The 21,090-nt window shown below is 45.5% G+C and overlaps 1 protein-coding gene across 3 annotated transcripts in view; it reads right to left on the bottom strand.

Moving 5' to 3' along the window:
• The window catches only part of FAM193A (family with sequence similarity 193 member A), a 577,965-nt gene that overhangs the window by 359,515 nt on the left and 197,360 nt on the right, over positions 1-21,090 (bottom strand). The window lies entirely within an intron of this gene.

Below are 21,090 nucleotides of genomic sequence, written 5' to 3' on the forward strand. Positions count from 1 at the left end.
GGGCAACATCGGGTGAAGCGCAGGACTTATTAGCCACCCTTAAAATGCCATCCTTAACGATAACGGACAGAGAAAAACTAGAAGTGAACCTCACTGACAGTATGGTGCCTCATGCCATTCGGTCATTAAATACTTGGAAAGCAATGGGTCCAAATGGCCTCCTAATCGAACTGTATAAACAGCATCCAAGTTTCCCCCTATTTCATGAAGATGTTTCAGGAGAGCCTGGAGGTTGGGCGGGTACCAGAAGCCTGCTAACAAACATTATACATAATGCAGAAAAAACACCAGAATGATACAGGTCTTACAGGCCGATCTCCCTACTGAATGCAGAGGTCAGATCTTGGCCAAATTGGTCGCAACTCGATTGACCCAAGTGATAGGTACATTGATACATCCCAATCAGTCAGGCTTTATGCCTGGTAGGAATACCGCACTTAATTTGAGACACCTGCATGGAGTGTTGGGAAGGGTGGAGAATGTTCAAGATGATGCCATGGTGGTGTAGTTGGATGCTAGAATGGCTTTTGATATGATAGAATGGACCTTTCTATTTGTAGTACTGGAGAGACAGGGGTTCGAGGCCAAGTTTTTGGCATGGCTACATCTTTTATATACGGACCCCCTAGCACAAGTGACAGTGAATGGAAGTAGATTGGCGGTCTTTAAGTTGCATAGGGGCACAAGACCAGTTTGCCTCCTCTCCCCGCTGATCTTTGCCTTCGTTTTGGAACCTCTGGCGGTATGGATTCAGGGAGACCCGCTGATCAGGGGGCTAAAATGGTCCAAAGACTGGGCGGATAGGATGTCCCTATATGCAGACAACATGCTCCTAAGCGGGCGAGCCCTTCTCACACACTGCACAGGACACTACATTTATGTGCCCTATCCCAACAATATTCATGTTATAGCATAAACCTGGACAAATCATAGGTATAGGTCCTTCAAGGCTAGGTGCCGCAAATCCCTAGGTCTTGTATAGTATGGGTGGTGAACGAGGGATTCCAATATCAAAATATATATTGCTGCTGCCCATTCTGGAATAAAGCACGTTTTTTTTTTATCCATCCATCCATCGTTGTGGTCTGTACCTGCTTTTGCTGGTGTTCGTGTGGATCCTTCTACTGCAGGATTGTGGAGTTCGAGATATATATATATATATATATATATATATACACACACATACTGAAAAAACCATAGGTTTCACACTTGGTATAGTTAGGAATTAGCATTTAAAAAACCTTTGAAATTCACTGAAAAAACCATAGGTTTCACACCAGTTATAGTTAGCTGAACATTTTACTCATACAAAACCATTGAAATTCCCAAGTTATATAGGACTGATCACCCAAACTGTTTGAGAGGCTGTGGAGAGGAAGGGACACTTCTACACACACTCTGGGGATGCCCGATCATTAGTGAATACTGGAAGCGAATCATGAGGACCAATTCACAAATACTGGAAGTGTCACTCACACCGACCCGAGGGTCTGTTTATTGAATATATGGGGAAAGACAGATCTAACACGACCGGGGCAACAGTGGGTAGTGATAGGAGCGATGGCGGCCAAGCGCGACATAGCGCAGAAATGGGGGGCGGCGGATGCCCCGACGTCGGCACAATGGTGCAAAAACATGGATAGATTGATGGTGACCGAGCGAGCGGTTTATAAGATAAGAGCCAACGCTCGCAAATGGAACAGGATATGGTTACCCTGGAATAATATAGGGGTGACCTGTGTGAACCTTCACCGGAAGAAGAAGATGACAGCTCTGATGAAGAAGATGAGTTGGGAAACTAATACATACCCATTAACGGAATAATGGGAGGGGTACGGGTATGGAAGGGGGGGATATTTTAAGAAGTTCACAAGAAAAGGTATAGAATAGTAAATCGGAAAAACCCACTGATGTGAATGATTGACCGTATACAGATATCATGATATATTGTTTATTACTCCTAATGAGTGTATGGTAATATTCAGAAAAAAAAAAAAATAACAAAAGTAAGACAATTGATTTCTTTATTCATTGATGGAATGTCTCGAGCACAATGTTCTTGAATGCTGCCGGACCGGAAGGTTGTCGGCTAAATAGCTGTGTATTACAAGCGCCGAAGTGATTATGGAGTGGTAACTAATATCTACACACGTAAAAGATGTAATGTGTAATTGACAACTGCCAATAAAGTCTTACAAAAAAAAAAAAGAAATTCCCCCGTTATAGTTAGTTGGACTCACTATAACTCGCGCGCCCGCAATCCACTGCTGATGATGTCACATATTACATCATTCATGACATGGTCAGTGACATCACTGATGACATCTGACATCATCCAGTGTCTTGTGTGTTTCTGAAAAGTTAAAATACAATTAAGTTAAAGTTAATAATTTACATATTGAAGAATGAGTGGATGTATGAGTGTCTGGATGAAGGATTTAGTAGGTGCGTGACTGACTGTATGAGGGAGTGATTAAATGGGTCTTACTGAAAGCATTGGTTAGTGACTAAACTGTCTGAATATGTGCATCAGTATGTCTGTTGTTGTGTAAGCTGCTGCATGTGTTGATCAGTAGCTATATGCGTGGCTATATGGGTTATTGATTGGTTGTTCAAGTATTTGTATGTGAGGGTGAGTGTGTGGGGGTGGGTGGGAGGTGTGTGACTCTTGCATATATATGTGAGCAGTTGATTCACTTGGTATATGGGTTCAAGAGTGCATGTGGAAAGAGCTGTATGGGGGGTTGACTGTCTGCATGGATGTGTTGGTGAGTGAATGGCTATCTCAGTGCTCCATGTCCAAGTAGGTACATATGTAAAACACAGTGCATGTGAGAGTTGCCATATATAAATGACTATACATGAGAGGCTGTGATTGCGTAAGTGACTGTATGGTTCAATGTGTACTTGTATCTGTGATTGTAAAAGAGACTAAGCATATGTTACTATATATTTGAATAAGTAAGGTTTAGTAGGTATAACTTTGTAGTTGAGGAAATGGGAGTGTGATTGATTCTCTGCATAACTGACTAGGTGTTTGAGTAACTCTGTGGATGAGTCTCAGTGTGTAAGCGTCTGTATAGGTGTATGACTGGAAATTACAGTGTTCTATTGATGAGTGACTGTATGTATGAGTGATTGTATGAGTGATTGTATGGGTGAATGAGTGGATGTGTGTGTACACCTGGAAATCAGTGAGTGCGTATGTAGTTACTGGTATTGGTGTGTCAATTTCAGGAATAGTAGTTTGTATTTAACACTGGGTGTATCAAAGGTTAGATTAGAGTGTGAGGAGGTGCATCGTATTATCACATGGATGATGTCATCAGTGATGTCAAAAGAGATATCACTGATGTCAAAAGAGAGGTCAAAAGAGAGGTCAAAAGAGAGGTCAAAAGAGGTCAAAAGAGGTCAAAAGAGGTCAAAAGAGGTCAAAAGAGATGTCATCAGTAATGTCATCAGTAATGTCATCAGTAATGTCATCAGTAATGTCATCAGTAATGTCATCAGTAATGTCATCAGTAATGTCACTGACCATGTCATGAATGATGTAATATGTGACATCAGCAGTGGATTGGGGGCGCGTGAGTTATAGTGAGTCCAACTAACTATAACGTGGGAATTTCAATGGTTTTGTATGAGTAAAATGTTCAGCTAACTATAACTGGTGTGAAACCTATGTTTTTTTTAGGGAATTTCAAAGGTTTTTTAAAAACGAATTCCTAACTATAAAGTTTGTGAATCTTATGGTTTTTTCAGTGAATTTCATAGTTTTTTTAAAAGCTAATTCCTTTGTATATCGACTTTGTAACCTAGGGTTTTATTTTTTAAATAGCAGTTTTTTACAACAATTAATTATATTTTTTTTAAATAAAAATTATTTGTTCAATGTATATATATTTTTTTTATCATTTTTTCCTGGGGCGCTCAGGGTGCGCGCACTGGTGAGCTTACCCGTATCATTTTCCCTTGGAGCGCTCAGTGTGCGCGGACCGGTAAGCTCTCCCGAGAGTGCACCGAGAGCACTATTTCTGCGTTCGTTAAAAAATAATTTATGAAAAGTAAATAATAACGCAAGACATTTAGTACCATACTTATAAAAGCAGTATTTTTAATTTACGAAATGAAAATGAATTTACATTTCCGTAAAGCTATCAAAACGTCACTCAAGCGCGCCACGTAAGCGCCCCCGGAAGCGCCTACGTTCGCGCCGCGTAAGCACCCCCGGAAGCTTTTCGGTGCGCACAGCGTAAGCGCGTCAAGTCATGTGACCTTAAAATAACTCTTCATTGGTTGCTAACAGTTTTTTTTTTACAAAGAATGAAGTCCCCACCCATTTCCTTCACTTCTTCTTTCACTTTTGTGACTGCAAGACCTGTCTTTTTGCTCTTGGATCTTTGTTGGATTACCATGGCTGCCAGAACATCCAGCAGCGATGATGAGACAGATTTATTGAAGAAGATGTTCCTCCGACCCGGGAAAAAGAACTTCATATGGAAGTTTTTTTCCATTCCAGATGATAAAAAAAAATTAAATGCTCCAAAGGTGGAGTACCAGATTTGTCACACTGTCCTCTCACATGGTGACCCCACCAAAAAATATTCATTTGGGAACTCCACCATGATTCGCCACGTCGAGAGGAGGCACCCCCAGAACTTTGCCCGGGAGAGTGTCAGAGCTCTGGCACAAGAGGCTCCCAGGGATGGTGCCTCTACTTCAACCGAAGGTTCAACTACATCGGTGAGGGGGCGACCAGAAGAGCTGATTCCTAACATTCAGCCTGCTTTTAATGAAGCCGTAATTAAATGCAGAAAATGTGATCAGCTACTTTGTTATGGGAAACAAAGTGTTATGCTCATGGTTCGAGCAATAGACAACCACCGCTGCCAACCCCAGTCATAATTTTGATTATTTTTTTTTTTTACTCCTGTTGAGCAGTTTCCCATTCCCTGTTTTTGGTTCAAAAGGTGGTCCCATCAGTCTGGTGAGGACCACATTCAGGTTCCAGACTGGTGAAGGTGGGTGTCTGGGAGGGATCACTCTTTTGAGTCCCTCCAGAAAAGCTTTAATGGCAGGCACTCTGAATAGTGAGAGGTGCTGCCTGTTCTGAAGATAAGCTGCTAATGCGGATTAATGTATACGAATGGAACTGTACGCCAGATTACATCTGTATAAGTGCAACAAATAACAGATAATGTTTTGAATAGATGCATCCAGTGGGTTAATGTCATTATTGTTACAATATACGTCAAACCTTTTCCATTTAGCCGCGTAACATGCTCTGGTTGTGGGTCTTCTTGCCTCCTTGATGATGTTCATACATTCTGGTGGCAAGTTGAGTTAGCCAAATTCTAAGACTCCAGGAGCCAGATCGCCAGGTTGAGCTGTTGCGGATCTGGGTGCTGAATTTCGCCATGGCTCTGCGTTAATAGTCTGGGTGTTAGCCGCAGTCTTTGATGCGGTACTACGGAAAGTTCTACTAGCGTGGTGTACCATGGCTGGCGTGCCCACGTTGGAGCAACCAGGATGAGTGTCATCGAGTGTTGCTTCAGCTTGAGTGCCACCAGCGGTATTAGAGGCGCTGGGGGAAAAGCGTACGCAAACCTGCCTGACCAGTTCATCCATATCGCATTGCCCTGTGACTGCGGATGTGGGAACCTGGCGGCGAAGCTTTGGCATTTTTTGTTTTCCCTTGGGGCGAATAGGTCTATCTCTGGATGACCCCACTGCTGGAAGTACGGTTGGAGTACTGATGGATGTATCTCCCACTCGTCCATCTGGTGGCTGTGTCTGCTGAGCAGATCCGCCATCTGGTTGTCCTTGCCCGGGAGGTGTTCCGCCATGAGGAAGATGTTCCTCTGAATGGCCCACTTCCACATGCCCTGAGCCAGATGAGACAACTGTGGAGAGTGTGTTCCTCCCTGCTTCTGTATGTAGTACATGGCAGTCATGTTGTCCGTCTGGATCAATACGACCTTGTTGCACAGGTGTACTTTGAAAGCTTTCATTGCCATGAAGATTGCCATCAATTCCAGAAGGTTGATGTGCATCTTCTTCTGCTGTGTCGTCCATAGTCCCTGCACTGTGTAATGGAGTACATGAGCTCCCCATCCTTGGAGAGATGCATCCGTCGTCAGTATTATTTGTGGTACAGGCTCTTGGAAAGGTCGGCCCTTGCAAAGGTTTTGTGGGTTCCACCAATGCAGAGAGTTGTATGCCCGACCGCTCACCAACACTAGGTCTTTCCATTGTCCTTGAGCCTGATTCCACTGTTGTGCCAAGCACTCCTGAAGCGGGCGCATGTGTAGTCTCACGTGCGGGACTATGAAGATGCAGGAGGCCATCATGCCTATCAACTGCATGAACACTCTTGCTGGAAGCAAGTGTTGGGGTCTGAATTTCTGCATCAGCAATTGCATGCTGTTTATCCTCACTGAATTTGGCTGAGCTTTGGCTGCCCGAGTGTCTATTGTTGCGCCCAGGTACTGTCGCACGTGGGCGGGCTGGAGATGTGACTTTGGATAATTCAGCGAGCATCCCAGACTGTGAAGAAGATGAATGGTGTGGGACATGTGGCTGGCACACTGCTGGGCCGTCTTTGCTTGAATAAGCCAGTCGTCCAGATAAGGGTAGACATGTATGTGCTGTCTCCTTAGGTGTGCGGCTACTGTCGCCAGGCACTTTGTAAACACCCTCGGTGCCGTCGGTACTCCAAAAGGGAGGACTTTGAACTGATAATGTTGGTCTTGAATAGCGAACCTGATACTTTCTGTGTGATGGGTGTATGGGTATATGGAAATACGCATCTTTTAGATCTAGTGTTGCGAGGAAGTCTCCCTGACTGAGTAACGGTAGAACCTGCTGTAAGGTGAGCATATGAAAATGCTCTGACAGAAAGTATCCGTTTAGAGGCCTTAGGTCCAGTATGGGTCTGAGAGACCCGTCCTTTTTGGGTATTAAGAAATACAGAGAGTACACCCCTGAGCCTTGGTCTTATACAGGCACGAGCTCTATGGCTCCTTTTTGCAGCATGCTGACGACCGCCTGCTGCAATAAGTGTAAGTGCTCTGCGGACATAGGACGGTGTCTTGGGGGTAAATTGGGTGGAGTGGATGTCAGCTCTAGACAGTACCCGTACTGGACAATGTCTCTCACCCACCTGTCTGTGGTGATGGATTTTCAGACCGGCAGGAACTGTTGCAGTCGCCCCCGACAGGTGTTATATGGTCGGGGGCAGTGACAGGACGTCACTGTTTGTTATTGGCAGAGGATCTGGAATTGTTGTTTCCTCTTCCTCTGCCCTTGATGTTGTTTCCACGATATCCACCCCTGTTGTGTTTATTGTAGGTGGTTTGTGTACCTCCTTTATTATATTGTGTCTGCTGTGTGTTTTGGCCTCTTGAAGGTCCTCTATTATTGGAGCGGCGAAAGGAGCCACCCCGAAACTGCTGTGACTGGAGAGCCCCCATAGACTTTGCAGTCTCGGTGTCTTTTTTAATCTTTTCAAGGGTGGTGTCAACCTCAGGTCCAAATAAGTAGTCCGGGTTAACTGGCTGATTGAGGATAGTAGTTTGTATCTCTGGTTTGAATCCCGAGATTCTTAACCAGGCATGTCTCCTTAACATAACGCTAGTGTTAATGGCTCTGGCTGCAGTGTCAGCTGCGTCTAGCGCGCACTTGATGGAAGCATTAGTTATAAGCTTCCCTTCTTAGATTAGTAGCTCCGCTCCCTCCTTGTACTGATCTGGTAGGTGTTGCAACAGTGTCTCAAGGGTATCATAATGGGCCCGGTCATATCTGGCTAAGAGTGCCTGAGTGTTGGCAATGCGCCAGATGTTAGCTGCCTGCGCTGCCACCCTTTTCCCTGAAGTTTCCAGTACTTTCGACTCCTTGTCAGGAGGAGGAGCATCACCTGTAGTCTGGGAGTTTGCTCTCTTACGTGCATTAGAAACAACTAATGAGTCCAATGGCAACTGTCCTCTTAAATAAGTAGGGTCCACAGGTGCCGGCCTATATTTTTTTTCAATTCTAGGGTTTAACACCCTTGCTCTGGTGGTCTCCTTAAAAATGTCATCAGCATGCTTAAGGACCCCTTTCAGCATGGGCAGAGTCTTGACGGTTCTTTCCGAAGTGGAAAAGGTGTCGACCAGAAAATCTTCCTCAATAGGGTCAGCATGTAGTTGCACATCATGGTTACCCGCCGCTCTTTCAATAAGGGCGTTAAAGGCAGTAGTGTCCTCAGTAGGAGAAGTTTTTACATTGTATGTATGTGTGTCAGGGGCATTCTGTGGATCCCTTGGCTCAGCTGAGTCTGCCCATGGTTGGTTCTGATCGTCGGGATCAGTGTCCACATGATAAGTGTCATCCTCATTATTGTCATCCCCTGCATCCACATCCGAGTATGTGGGTGAGAAAGACTGAGGTTCTTGTCCATAGGACTGCAGAGGTTCCACAAGAACTGGTGATGTGGTTGAATCCCTCTTCTTCTTTAATGGAATCTTATATGACTTCATGGGTGTTTCTGGTATTATTTTCATCTTATACTTGGATAGTCTACCAGTGTCCGAGTCGATGAACTGCCTCGACTGCTGTTCTTCAGGCTCTTCTGTAACCCCTAGTCCCATCGACACTCCTTTAATAGCTCCGATACCTTTTTTCGGTTTGAACATTTTCGGTCGCACCATCGGCGGCAACCCGAATTTGATTGGTGTCGATGCGGTCTGAATATTTCCGACCAACTTCGGGGTTGGGACCTTCTTTGGTCCGACCGCTGCAGCCTTTTCTTTGATGCGTTGGAGGGGCTCCGACACCTGTCTGGATACGAATGGAGTCGGCTGCATCAACTCTACAGGGTCCTTGGAGCCAGTCTTTGTCTTGGTCTCGGGCCTTGTCCAAGGATCGACCCCCTCTCTCGGTTCGAGCCTTTTGTCTGCGTCGACTCTTTTTGGCGCCGACTTCTTTGGTTAGACAGCCTTGACCTTGGTCTTTGGTGCCCCAACCTTCGGCTCGATGACCTTTTTGAACTTCTCGGTATCGACGGCCTTCTTCTGTTTCTTCGGCTCCGAGGGCTTTGAGGCCTTGGAACCGACCAGAGTTAGCTGCACTTTTGGTTTCGTTTTGGTAGCGATGCTTTCGGTTTCGATTTCTTTGGATCAACCGATGGCATTTTTGATACCGATGGCTCTTTATATATGTCGTAGGCCGGGCCTTTATACGGGGCTGTAGAACAATTCGATAGATCTTGGGTAAGGCCTTGTGGCAATCCCTCGACCTGAGCCTCATTGAGTGCTTCATCGTCGGCCCCCGTATTAACGGTTGGGTCTAGCTCCTCGCCTGAGCTATCTTTTACGGCCCCAAGGGCCTCTGCGTCGTCTCCTACCTTATCGACGACGTTTTCTTCTTCTTCCAATATCTCTTCATCTTCGGCGTCATACTCGGAGTCATGCTCCAAAACAGGATCGGAGTGTTCTTCCCGATCCACCAGATCAATGACCTCTTCGTCTTCGGTCCCGAAGATGTTTTCTGGATTAGGCGCTGATCTCTGCGACTCTAATCGAGCCGCGCGTCGAATCCGAAGAGTTTTCTTCGACCTGAACCGGGCACAGGGCATACAGTTGGCTTCATTGTGATCCGGGGACAGGCACTTGTTTCACACCGGGTGGACATCGATGTGCGGGTATTTTGCATTGCAAAGTGGACACCTCTTGAATGGGCTTCTTTCCATCGTAGACCGAAGATCGTGTCGAGTGTGGAAAGAAAAACCGTCTGATTCCTCGATGTCCTCTCGAACCAAAGTTACCGGTACCGAACGAAACGATGCCGACGCTGTCTAAAGCCTTTTGGCTTTGTAGAAAGTTTTCCTAACTTGAGCTAAGTTAGTAACATCCGAACCCAATGGCGGACAAAAACAATCTGAGGATGGAGAGGATGCTCATGCGCACTGTAGTCCAGGGGAGGAGCCACCTATCTCGTGATACTTCGAAGACTCTTCCAGGACAACAATGTGCAATCATCCGGACCCAACACTAGGCGGCGATCTATGCACAGATATGATACGCTAGTGTTAATTGGGTGTTTATTGTGGCGCCGAGATATTGTTGAATGTGCGAGGGCTCAAGGTGCGATTTGACGTGATTTACTGTGAATCCCAAGTCATGAAGCAGTTGAATAGTAGCTTGAGTGTTTTGCACACACTGTCTGTATGAGCTGACTTTTATGAGCCAGTAGTCCAGGTATGGGAAGACGTGAATGTGCTGTCTTTTTAGGTGTGCTGCTACTACTGCTAAGCATTTGGTAAACACCCTTGGCGCTGTTGTGACTCCGAATGGGAGCACTTTCAACTGGTAGTGTTGTCCGTCTAGCACAAATCTAAGATATTTTCTGTGTGCTGCGTGGATGGGAATATGGAAGTATGCGTCCTTGAGGTCTACAGTGACAAGGAAGTCGTTTAATACCAGTAATGGGAGGACCTGTTGTAGTGTGACCATATGAAAATGATCCAACTGTATGTAAATATTTAGAAGTCTGAGGTCTAGGATCGGTCTTAGAGATCTGTCCTTTTTTAGTATAAGGAAATATAGGGAATATACTCATATGTTTTTCTGATGCTCTGGAACTATTTATATTGCATTTTTTCTGCAGGAGAGATATTTCCTCCTGTCTGAGTAGTGTTAAATGTTTCTGTGACATTGGATGTTGCTTGGATGGTATGTTTGGGGGGTGGGGGGGGTAGATGTTAGTTCTAGACAATAACCTGATTGAATTATTTGGAGCACCCACCTGTCTGATGTGATGTTTTCCCATGCTGGCAGGTACTGTTGAAGTCTTCCCCAGACAGGAGTTGAATGAGGCGGGGGAAGGGGAAGGGGAAGGGAGTCATTGTGCAGGGGTAGAGGCAGAGCGTGAGTTATTATTTTTGCCTCTGCCTTTGTTATTGTTACCCCTGTACCCACCCCTTTGGTAGCCGTTACTGTAGGTAGACTGTGTAGGGGCTTTGTATGAGGTGGAAGCTGTGTCTGAAGTATAGCCCCTGGTGGCACCTCGATAGTTTGAGCGACGAAATGAAAGTCTGGGAGCCTGCGACTGCAGGGCTCCCATAGATCTGGCGGTGTCTATCTTTTTTCATTTTCTCTAATGATACATCTACCTCAGGTCCAAATAGATGTTGTTTGTCAAAGGGTTGGTTAAGAATGGCGCTTTGTACCTCAAGTTTAAACCTGGATATGCGCAGCCAGGATTGTCTACGTAGTGAGGAAATAGAAAATTTTACGTGGCCAGTGTGTCCCCCCACTCGCACCCTATCCATGTACCTATGCCCCATGTATGTCCATATCATCATGTAATTCCCTTCCTATGACTGTAGTAATAATGCCTTTGCATTTCCGTCCAATGTTAGTATGTCAATTATTAGGCCTTCCATGAATGAAACGTTAATTCTGCATTGAGGCCTATGTTGCCAACGCATTTACATGGTGCATGTTTAAAAAGTCGAGATGCATACGTTTTTGTGGCACAGCCAAGCCAGGTCCCGGATTCAGGCCCGAGCCTCTTCCGACTCTGAAAGCTGCAGTTTAGTTATGTATCCCTGACCTCTCCCTTACTTCCTGCTCAGCCGAGAGGTGCCCAGCCTGGCCTGCCAAGACGGTATTTTGCCTACAGTTATCTGTTCAGCTCTGCAAAAACACATTCCAGACCAGTGAAAGGGGTAAACATATTCCGCCTGCAGAACATAGGGCCTAGCCTTTCTGTCTCCATTCAAGTGATTTACAGGACCCGTTTCCATGGAGGACCCATAGCCCCCACGTAATGCACGAAGAAATATATGCACACCCTAGCATTTAGTGATGAACAGCTTTTGCTCGAGAGACCTTTACTTCAGACAATACATCCTCCAAACACAAGATATCAGATATGCCAAAGGTGCAGGTCGTTCTGACATCCCAGACTCCTCTACTAGTGCTAAAGTCAGCTCCCCCCAGCTCTCCCCAGTTACACGTCAATTTCACGTCATGACTAGTTTTGCGCGCACAAGTAGGGTAAAGGTTCCTGCTGACCCTGCAGACCTCCTCTATGCATCCACCCACCTATGACACACCTATGGCTCATTAAGTGTACGCCTCCTTACACGCCTTCTTTCACGCCTATGTGTTCTTATCTCTCCCTTTCACTTGCTCCGCCTGGAGCGCTCCGCCTTCTCTATTCAATGCAATTGTATGGTTTCACTATATATAATGTGTTATGTGAATAAAGATTTAGATGACGACCCTTCCTGAACCTTAGTGGTGATGGAACCCGATTCTCCGATAGCTCAAGCTATTGAATTAAAGCCCTTTTGAATCGGACACCACGGACTCTGCCTCTCTCATTTTATGAGCAATCCTTATTAATGTATAGAAATTATGACAGGGTAATGTATTATTTACCACATTAATTTGGCGCCCGAACAGGGACTAGTCCCCTTCCCCACGCGCCGGCGATTTAGGTGCAGCCCCCAGACCCCTTCTATAGCCGTGACGGACTTCAAGTGTACACGACAGCGGGACTTCCTGCCAACTCCCTCAGGCCCACGGAGGAGACGGAGACTGCGACCAGGCATCCACACGAGGCGGTGAGGATTGCGGACCATCCCGACCAGAGCCCAAGCTGAGAGAGCAAGGTCCGAGGTATCCAGAGGCCCACCTGTTCCGAGGCGCATGCGCAGCAGCAGCAGTACCAGAAACCGTAGCAGTCCAGTCCAGTATCGAGTTTCCGAGGCCTTCAGTTTTGCTTCCCGGTGAGTACCGTTATTGGGAAAGCATAGAGACGGGTTCATTTATTTGAGTCCGGTCAAGACGGGTCTGGGTACACAGATCCGGTAAAGACGTGTCCATTTAGGTGGATGCGGTAAAGACGTGTCTCTTTATGAGACCGGTATGGCTGTACTGTATTAGCAGTGCATAAAGTAAACGAGTTTTTTTAGGATTGTGTTTTTCCTATGTACTAGTTAGGATGTATCTGTTTTTAATGTTCTAATGTCGTGGTATGAGTGATTGTTTTCAGTCTATTCCTGTGTTTATTGTGTTTTCGTTCAAGTTAGTTCAAATATGCTGCTGTTTTCGAAATTACGTCAGATAGGGACCAGGAAAGGGATACTCGAAGAGGCAGTTCCCGTCCCGCCTAGGGACACTCCTGGCCATTTTATGTACCAGAAACACGGGCTAGATGCCATACTGTTTTTAGACTTATGGGTAGATTACACGAAGGATCTGGAGGAGAAATATAGATGGCCTGTCTCAGGGACATGGGATGCTGATTGCATCATGAGAGTAGAGGAAGCACTATGGAAAAAGAAAGCTAGACAGTCCCAGAAAGATGCCATTGAGTTATGGCGTAAAGAAGCGCATAGGAGAACAGAGAAAGAATTTCACAAAGCAGAGAGAAGTCGAGAAGCATCAGAAAAAGCCAAAGAAAAAGAGTTGAAGGAAGAAGGTGAACGGGTTAAGGCAGAACAGGTAGATAGACAAAGAAATGCCCTTATTAAAGGCATGTATCCCGTCCTCGCCGAAGGGCTACCTAAAGTGACCCCGGAAGTACCCAGTAACTTGCCGCCACCACTGATCCCGACAAAAGTCCATGGTCATAAACAGACAGCAGCGGACATTTTTCTTTCCTCCTATTTAGAAGACGCTGCTCCAGACTATGTTAATGCAGATCCTCCTCCTCCTGTCAACAATCCTAACAATCCTTTTCGCCAACCACCCGTAGCACAAGATCAACCCGCATCAGTAGTGACACTGACAGTGGAAGACGATTCAAGCCAAGGCGACTCCAGTCAAGGGGCATCGGGAGGGGGGCCCACTAGAGACATATGGCACACACCACCACCATCACGAACACTACGAGAATTGGCACTACAACGAACGCCCAAACCGACAACAACATCTCTTAGACAAACAGTAACGATTTCCAATTGTATATATGATCCAGTACCAGGTGTGGGCTCAATGCTCATATACTCAGTACGTTTAAGGCGCGTTGCAGACTATTTGATCAGTTTACCAGACATGAAGGAACATTTAGACAGAATATACCACTTCATTAGAACGGGGGAGGGACCCGAAAGTATACATGAGGCCATGGCACATAGAAAGGTGGAGATTCAAGGCATGCTTTTACGATTTTTGATTAATTGTTTGATCAGGGAACAAGATCAGCCAGATAAAGAAGTAACTAAAGGTATGATCAATTGGAGTGACAACATAGCTTTCGGTAAACATGATACATTGTCAAGGATAGAATGCATGTACAGAAAAATTTGTAAGGAAATTCTGAACTTACACAGGAAAGAGTCAGACGAGAAAGAGGACGACTTAGCCACAGATGAAAATGAACCAGAAACAGAGGAAGTGGATAAAATGAATTACGTAGGTAGAGCAAGACAGTTTGACAGGCCAAAGGGCCTAGATTACAGTAAACATGGCCCTCCCATACCAGAAAGATATTCTCTTGAACACCTATTCCAAGCTACTGAAAATGCACTGAAAAAACGAGTAGGGGGCAGTGAACTTTGTACTATGCATGAACAGGAACTAGCCTGGTCAGCAGTTCAATGGGCCTGTAATTCTAACATATATAATGATGACATAGTGGCGCAAACATTTTTAAGCCTTCCTCCGGAAGAACAGCGTTTAGCTGGTATTTACATGGTTCAACATCTAATCACATTGTACGAAAGCCAGCATTCTGATCCAGGTCCCTTGTATAAATTACTGGACGATTTACTCCTAGCGAGATGGAGAGGCCTAGGTACCGAGTTAATTAATGTCATTTTAGATCAGCGACATAAGTACTTGACTTTTCTGACCACGCACTCGATTCCTGCCCCACACCGCGTCAGAAAAAGTCTCCACATAGACAGACAGAACCCCCTGCGAGAGGTACATCCCGTTAGAAATGCAGCCAATGAGCTTCAACGAGTATACGTTTATACACCCTTGACGAAAATAGAGATATTGGAAATGAAAAAACTACTGCCCTGTCATGACAAAGACCCGGGGGGTTTCCACCGTGAATTAAAAGACATTCTCCGTATAGGGGATTACACATACGCTGACATCATTAAATTATTGAAAGTACTATTACCTGCAGGCATTTATGAAAAGCTTAAAGAAAAAGACTGGGAGGTGGGAGAGAAAAAGATCAGTTGGGCAGAATTGGAAGATGAGGATAAACTTCGAGGACCTGGTGTTGGTCTTGGGGAAAAAGCCAAGGCACTACCTGAACTATTGATACAGGTCTTGCCGAGATTATTGACTACTAAAAAGGAAGATTGGGATGCTATCTCAGCCTGCAAACAGAAACCAGATGAAGACACTAGTGACTTTTATTCCAGATTCGAAAAATGTTTTATTATTAATAGTGGCCTGAAGACAAATAGTGAATCATACCCACATCTTTTTGTGAGCAAATTAGTAGAGAATTCCTTACCCCCGATCAAAAATAGAGTACTGAAGGTCGAGAGTACCTGGCAAGCAAATAGCCCTTCCCAAATGTTGCAAATGTTACAATACCACCAGAACCGAATTAGAGAGGAACAGGAACACGAAAGGAGACGCATGAAAGATACGAAAATGAAAGTACTAGTTGCACAATCAGTTCCAGCGGATGGCCATAAAAAGGGCGCGGCACGCGTCAAAGGGAACTGTAATTACTGCAAACAACCAGGTCACTATGTAAATGAATGTGCTGTCTTGAAACACAATATAGCTACAGGCAAGACGAAAGAGAGACCGCGTCCTCCTAGACAGGATAACGTCCCGCAGAACACGCAAACGCCACAGAACACGCAACAGACAGTAGCTGTACCCCAGCCCACTGCTGCCACACATGTCGCGCAACAAATGTAGCAGTATGCACAGTCAGACTACCCAGACTATCAACAGTACTCATGAAACAGCCTAGAGAGGGAGGTTGGCTTGCCCCTTATTGAGGTTCCTGTAGATCAAGAGGGTCCCTATGTACATAGTCGTGTATTGGGAAAGGACAGAACGTTTTTAATTGACACAGGGGCGAGCAGAACTACCATTAGTCATGACGAGGTTCCAGGGGCACCCCTCTCAGGCTCACAGAATATTTCCCTGGGATTTTCAGGAAAGCCTATTGTTAACGAAGTGTCAAAGCCAGTTTCCCTAGGAGTCGGTCGATTGTCCCGTACTACAGACCTGTTGCTTACTAAGTCATGTCCTGAAAACTTGCTTGGTATAAAGACATTGAAAGAACTAGGAGCAGTGATTTGTTGTTCTCCGGAAGGAGTGAGATTGTTTTTACGTGATTTTAAAGGACATTATGTGTTGAGAGATTTTGACTCCAGAATGTACCACAGCATTTATGGGTGCAAGGTCCGACTGATGTAGGTTACATGCACATTACGCCATACCATGTCACTCTCAAACAAGGAGTTGTACTGCCACGAATCCGACAGTACAAGTTACCACCTGATGCTGTAGTAGCATTACTGAAAATTGTTGATGAACTCATTGCACAGGGAGTGGTTGTAGAAACTGACTCCATTGTATGTAATTCTCCTATTATTCCCATTCTTAAACGAACTGACCCAAATGCACCTCCAGTCTACAGACTAGTGATTGACCTTCGAGAACTGAATAAGTGCATTATACCCCAGTACCCAGTGGTCCCAGACATTTCTTCATTACTGACTGCAATTGATTCCGAAGCGACGTTCTTTACTGTAATAGATCTCAAGAACGCCTTCTTTAGTGTCCCAATCCATCCAGAGAGCCAGTACCATTTTCGGATTCTGTTTAAATGGACGCAGCTTCAAATTTACGAGGGCTCCTCAAGGGTTCACAGAAAGTCCTAGTATTTACAGTCAAGCATTGAAAAGACAACTAGACAGTATTCACATGCCTACTGACACCGCACTACTCCAATATGTTGACGATCTCTTGATTACAGCACGAACAGAACGAGACTGTGAACGTGCATCACTGACGGTCTTATACTTCCTGGCAGACAAGGGGCACAAAGTGTCCCCTTCAAAGTTACAATTCTGTGCACAGCAAGTGGTGTACCTTGGACACTTGCTGTCCAAGAGGGGTAGACAGCTGACACCTGATCGCATTCAGTTAATTGCACATCTTCCACAGCCCAAGACACAAAAGGAAGTGCGGGCCTTCATTGGCCTCACTTCTTACTGTAGACAATGGATTCCTCAGTATGCATATCTAGCTAAGCCACTCATACAATTGACAACACAGGAGGCAGCGACTTCGACTGTCCTCCCTTGGACTCAAGAACATACACTTGCATTTGATGAATTAAAAAAAGCTTTATGTCAAGCACCGGTTTTAGCGACTCCATGTTACAGCAAACCTTTTACACTTTTTGTCACTGAACGCGAAGGCGCAGCATTATCTGTCCTTACACAAGATCAAGCGGGAAGACACAAGCCTTGTGCTTATTTTTCTAGTACATTGGATCCAGTGGCCCAGGCTCTGCCTGCGTGCCTAAAATCAGTTGCAGCAACAGCCCTAGCAATCAGACAAAGCGATTCCATAGTGTTAGGGCATCCCCTGACAGTACAGGTTCCACATTCAGTGGAAGTTCTCTTGAACAGGACTCAGACACAACACCTGACTATAGCAAGACTGACAGGATATGAACTGACATTGTTGCAGCCACACATAGAGATTAGACGATGCAATACCCTGAACCCTGCTACACTTTTACCCTCGAGCACGACAGACGCTACACCGCATGACTGTGTGGAGGTAATAAATACAGTGACGAAGCCAAGACAAGACTTGACAGACATTGCACTACCCGACCCAGACCTGACGCTTTATGTAGATGGTTCATGTATGAGAACAAGCACAGGAGAGCTAGTGGCCGCATATGCAGTGACCACTGATACTGAAGTCATAGAGACACATCGAATTGACACATTGTCTGCCCAAGCAGCAGAGCTCGTCGCTCTGACTCAAGCCTGTATACGAGCCAAGAACTTGAAGGTAAACATATACACAGATTCACGGTATGCCTTCGGAGTCGTTCACGACTTTGGAGTCCTCTGGCAGGAGAGAGGTTTCTTGACCTCTCATGGGGCCAAAATTCAGCATGGTCCCCTCATTCAAGCTCTGTTAGATGCAATACACTTGCCTACAGCCATAGCTATCATGAAGTGCAAAGCACATACGAAAGTCACCGACACCATTTCCCAGGGTAACGACCTGGCAGATCGAACAGCTAAACTTACAGCCCAGACTCCAACAGATATTCCCACTGACACGACAAAGACAGAAGCACCATTGCTGACAAACTGTATGACAGTCAGGGATCCCTCACAGGATGTACTCGACATTCAGACACATGCCACTCCAGACGAAATCAACAATTGGACTGAACAAGGAGGGGTCCAAACAGACCAGGGTTGGATGACAAAAGGCAAAGCCACATGGTTTCTCCCTGACTCCATGGTTCAAGCTATCATAAATACAGCACATAGTCCAGCACATTTAGGAGAAAAAGCCATGTTAGACAGTTTACAGAACATCTGGTTCAACAAGCACCTGCGTGCAGCAGCAAAACAGAAAGTGCGTACCTGCATCCAGGCAAAGGCATTCCTGTGGAACAAGGTGGATTCCATCCTCCTGACCACCCTTTTGAAGTCCTTCAGATGGATTATATTCAGATGGACAGATGTCGAGGATACAAGTACGTCCTCGTAGTTGTATGTGCATTATCTAGATGGACAGAAGCGTACCCAGTCCCAGATTACACTGCTGTGACCACTGCCAAGCAGTTGGTCCGAGAATTTTTTCCGCGATACGGCTTGCCCCGTGTCGTGTACTCAGATAACGGTCAGCCATTCTCTTCTGAACTGATGAAACAAGTATCTCTTCTGTTAACCAGTGGAGATTCCATTACGTACGACACCCAGAGGCAGCAGGTCTCGTAGAGAGACACAATCAGACACTCAAAACCAAGTTAGCGAAGGTTTGTGCCGAAAAAGGCATGGATTGGATGGTAGCCTTGCCGGTTGCCCTCTTTTACATGCGTATGGTAGCTCATTCCAGAACCGGACTATCCCCGTACGAGGTGGTTTTTGGTAGACCACCGAATATGTGGGGTACGCCTATGCCGAAAAAGATCACTGATGTCGACAGTAATATGCTGACAGATTACCTAGCTTCCTTGATGTCTGCACTCCTTTCTTGTCGTTCACAGGTTGCGGCTGCCTTCCCCGACAACACCCAGGTGAAGAACCACTCGATTGTCCCGGGGGACCTGGTGTTTGTCCGAAATTTTGATCGTTCAAGTCCTCTCGAGCCCCGCTGGCGCGCACCAAAGCTGGTTCTACTCACGACGAGGACCGCCGTCAAGGTCGAGGGGAGGAAGGGCTGGCTCCATGCCCACCACGTGAATTGCTTCCATGGACTTGGTTCACTAAAAGACTCTAAGGACTGCCCTGATATCAGTGACTCTAAACTCCCTTTACTAGAAAAGACTCCGCAACAGGAGTATAAACTGAAACTACGGTCTAGTAAGTCAGACAGCGTTTAATTGTTTAAGTCCCCCTCGGGTGAAGCGGTTAGACAGGTTCCTGACATGTATAAGATCGTAGACCCAAATAGACAGAGAGATAGGCAGAGAAAGATGAAAGAGAAATACTGCAAAAACTTACGCAGCAGATGCATAGTAACTCTGATCATTATGTTTTTTCTAAGTGTATCGATTATATGTATAAGCTTGACGCTACATGTTTTCTTTCCTCCTCTTGGTTCACACATACATTCTTCCTTCAATGACACTGTAGAGCACTCATTCAGTGATCTGCCACCCCATGAATTGTCGTATCGACTAGCACTGTGCAACAATACTTTTATTCGTATGTTACACCATTCTCACCAGGCCAGCAATGTAACGAATTGCTGGGTATGTGGCCGACTCCCACCTTATCAGAAAACGAAGGGAGTTCTGCCCCTCTTTCCTTATCCGTTTTCGCACAATGGTTCGTGCGGAGCATGGTTTGCTTTAATGTCATCAATACAAGACAAAGTTCACAGATTCCCAGAGTGAATGGATTTGGGGGGACCTGAATATAGTACTGAATAAGGCATGTTTTCCCGACCAAGATGGTTTTCCCCAAAAGAAAGGAACAGATCTAGAAAATGAAGTGTACGAATTATGAAATGTTTCCCTTAACCTCATGATTCTGAATATCCAGTCCGAGACAAATATAGGTACACTGTTTATAACAGTCTTACCAGTAAAAGGTGAATTATGCGTTAGAAAGAATGGTTCAGTGCACTTAGGACACAGTGATTGTAATACTGTGGTCGAATTCAATGATAAAGGAAAGTCTACTTTCAAAGCTTCCCGCCATTCCTATTTCATTTGTGGTCAGACAGCCTATGTACGTCTGCCCTTAGACTGGGATGGAACGTGTTATATAGCTTTCCTACTGCCACCTGTTTTTCTAGCCCCATCCCATTATCATCGAGACTCACGACTAGTGCATGTTAGACACAAGAGGGAGACCGAATCCCCAGTTGTCGATCAGACTGAGACAGCTTTGGAGCAATATACAGATTTCAATAAAGGATTCTTTTTCTTCATAGGTCCTATCCAAAACAGTAAATTGATACGTAGGTTAACAAGAACACTGGAAGCAGTAGTGAATGAGACTACTTCTGCTTTAGGAAACTTGACAGAGGAACAGTCTGCTATGAGACTTGTTGTTCTTCAGAACCGCCTTGTTCTTGACGTCATCTTGGCAGATAGGGGCGTGGCTTGTAGAGTGATCGGCTCCAGTTGTTGCGTATTTATTCCAAATAACGCGCCATCCGTGTATGCAGCAATAACGCGGCTCCATAAGATAGCTCACGAGATACACCAAAATCCAGGCACCTGGACTTGGTCCGGTTGGCTCTGGAGTGTGATATCAGCCTGGGGATGGAAAGTATTGTCATTCCTAGGAATAATACTGCTCGTAGTATTCAGTTGCTGTCTCTGTCTGCAATGTAGCCCAGCGATTTGCGGCTTGTGTGCCACTGCCTGTATTCCCCGTCCACGAATAATAAAAGACGAGCA

This window comes from Lissotriton vulgaris, chromosome 3_2 (assembly GCF_964263255.1).
Source record: "Lissotriton vulgaris chromosome 3_2, aLisVul1.2, whole genome shotgun sequence".
In the NCBI taxonomy this organism is placed as follows: Eukaryota; Metazoa; Chordata; class Amphibia; order Caudata; family Salamandridae; genus Lissotriton; species Lissotriton vulgaris.